Source organism: Psammomys obesus, unplaced genomic scaffold (genome assembly GCF_907164565.1).
Source record: "Psammomys obesus unplaced genomic scaffold, mPsaObe1.curated_primary_1811, whole genome shotgun sequence".
Lineage (NCBI taxonomy): Eukaryota > Metazoa > Chordata > Mammalia > Rodentia > Muridae > Psammomys > Psammomys obesus.
The window spans coordinates 2107012-2109757 of record NW_026592890.1 but is presented as its reverse complement, the minus strand read 5'-3'; the positions used below and the strand labels follow the sequence as shown (position 1 = coordinate 2109757).

General features: G+C 41.2%; 1 pseudogene; it reads right to left on the bottom strand.

Moving 5' to 3' along the window:
- Positions 1-926: 926 nt before the first annotated feature.
- On the bottom strand, positions 927-2163 carry LOC129683368 (peptidyl-prolyl cis-trans isomerase D-like; annotated as a pseudogene).
- Positions 2164-2746: the final 583 nt, after the last annotated feature.

Below are 2746 nucleotides of genomic sequence, written 5' to 3'. Positions count from 1 at the left end.
TCAGAAGTGTTAGCGCTGTGAACGAGACAGATGCTACAACACAAAATGAGAAAGGGCATTTCAAGATGAAAATGGTAAACTTTGAAAGAAATCTTCAAGAACAAGAAGTAGGGTAAAGCCATCGTCTAGAATTAACAACAGATCTTACAAATAGAACTAAGAGAAAAAACCTACTCTGAAAATCCAGCAGCCAGCAAACACTCTCTCAGAAAAAGAACAGAGTCCCGATGACCATGACTCAGAAGTAGGAGAGGCTAGCTCAGGGAGGACACACCCAACGTGCCTAAAACGGAAACTTTACTCTGCGCCAGGTGTCCCATCATCTTGTTGAAATTCCAGAATATGGAAGAAAAGTATTTTAGCTGCTATTACGAAGAAAAAGAGACATCCACAAAGATACGAGGTCCTCAGGTTTCTCTTTCACATCGTGTCCTTCATACACGGGTTCTGATTTTTTGGCAGCAACTTCTACTTGTTCCTGTGTGGGTCCCAAATATTGAATATAATTGATTAGATTTTGGTAGCAAGTGCTTTTACCTGCTGGGCTAGACATAGGCATTCTTTTTTTTTTTTTTTTTTTAACACTTAACGAAGTTTTATTGAAACATAGCCATGCCCACTGGTTACACACATAATTGTGACAGGTTGTATCAGTGGTTCTCAACCTTCACAATCCTTTAGTACAGTTCCCCATGTTGTGGTGAACCCCAACCATAAAATTATTTTGTTGCTACGTCATAACTATAATTTTGATACTGTTACAAACCAACGGACCCACAAGTTGAGAACTATTGGGCAAGGCGGTCCACAAAACATACAACTTAGTGAGACTTTAATTTACAGTTTAAACATTGGCCAGATACCACTCTTGGTGAAAATGCACTTTTAAAATGAGAGTCACTGTATTTCGTAACACTTTATTAAGAAGGAATCTGTCAACAATTCTATGTAAACAATGACAAAGAATCAAGGGAAACATCAAGGATCAGACAGTAACTTACATTATCTTTTATATAATCAATGCATATTTAAGCAAAGTCGAATCCTTATTAAGCAAACATTTTTGCACACACTGCCTTCTCTTTGTCTTTCTGTGCCTTTATCTTTTGTTTGACTTTAAGCATTTCTGCCTGGATAGCTTTGTCTCCTGGGGCTATCTCCTGCGCCTTCTTAAGATCGGCCAATGCTTGATCATATTCTTTTAATCCTTGCCATCTTGTGCTTTGCGGTATAGTGCTTTGGTATTTGACGGGTCCACCTCAAGAGCCTCCAAACAACTGTCAGTTGCTCCTTGCAGACCTGACACCTTCAGTTTACAAGCACCAATACTCAGCACACAACTTGAGGCTATAGAGGTTGCAGTCTGGATAGATCTGCTTTCTCAACAACAGCCTTCGAACCATCCATGTACCTTAATCCTTTCGAATATATTTTAATAGCCATCTCCCAGTTCTGAGACTTGAAAAAAGTATTTCCAATGTTTTTTAAGTCTTCAGCTATTAATAAAATTTTATCTACATCTTTTAAATCTATATCTGCATCTTCGGGGAAATCTGGATGATTATCACCAGAGCCATCTTTGGGGAATATTCCCCAATCATCCCCTTCTTTCAATTCTCCACATTCTGCAATAACACACAGTTTGGCAGGTTTTTCACCATTCACTTCTACATTTTCAAGCATCCTTGCCACACCTAGCCCTTTAATTACTTGACCAAATACCACATGTTTCCCATCCAGATGAGGAGTTGGAACTGTTATGATAAAGAACTGAGGACCATTTGTATTGGGGCCTGCATTTGCCATGCTCAGCAAACCCTCCCGGTCATGCTTATAATGAAAATTTTCATCTTCAAATTTTTCACCATAAATCCTTTCTCCACCTGTACCATTATGATTTGAGAAGTCTCCACCTTGAATCATAAATTTCTTAATAATTCGGTGGAAAGGGCATCCTTTAAAATGGAGCGCTTTCCCAGTTGTGGAGCCAGTGCCTTTTTCTCCTGTACACAGCGCACGAAAATTTTCTGCAGTTTTGGGAACAATATCTGCAAACAATTCTAAAACAATTCGGCCAACTCGCTGCCCTCTGATGTCTACATCAAAGAAGACCCGAGGGTTCTGGGGGTTGGAGGGCTTGGCCGCCTGGGATGGATGCGACATCTTCTCTGCAGGCGCTGGGAGGCAGGACGCGGGGACCTAGGCATTCTTAACGACAATCACAGTACAGGACAGCAGATACTGCAGCAAGAAGCAGTAACCAAGAAAAACAGAGGAACTGGTAAACAGATAAAGCAGTCAAAAAGAACAATTGCAGCAGACAGTATAGAAGCGAGACGATAGAGGGCAGGGAAGGAGTGACAGGAGGAGTTTGTTTCCTGAGATTGTCCTAAGGAAGACACACTAAGGAAGGATCAGACTCTCTGCTAACTTAGCAGTTTGAAGGAGATAGAGAAAAACAAAAGCAGCGAGGGGTGGAGTTTGTAAAGCGGAAATACAGACCTGCTCACGAGCAAAGCCCTTTTCTTTCCTCAAGACAGTATCTTCTTTGTTTGTTCCCCGGACTCAGTACTGCAGGTTTAACTGACGCCTCTTCTTGTCTCTGCATCCATCTGACTTCAGTGGTTGCAGCTTTTACCTGGGAAATGTTGTTCACTGTCATCTCCTTCTCCTCTGGTTGCCATCAGCTTATTTCAGAGCTCAATGTCTCCTATCTAGGAACTCAATGGTGTCTTGGCATGACATT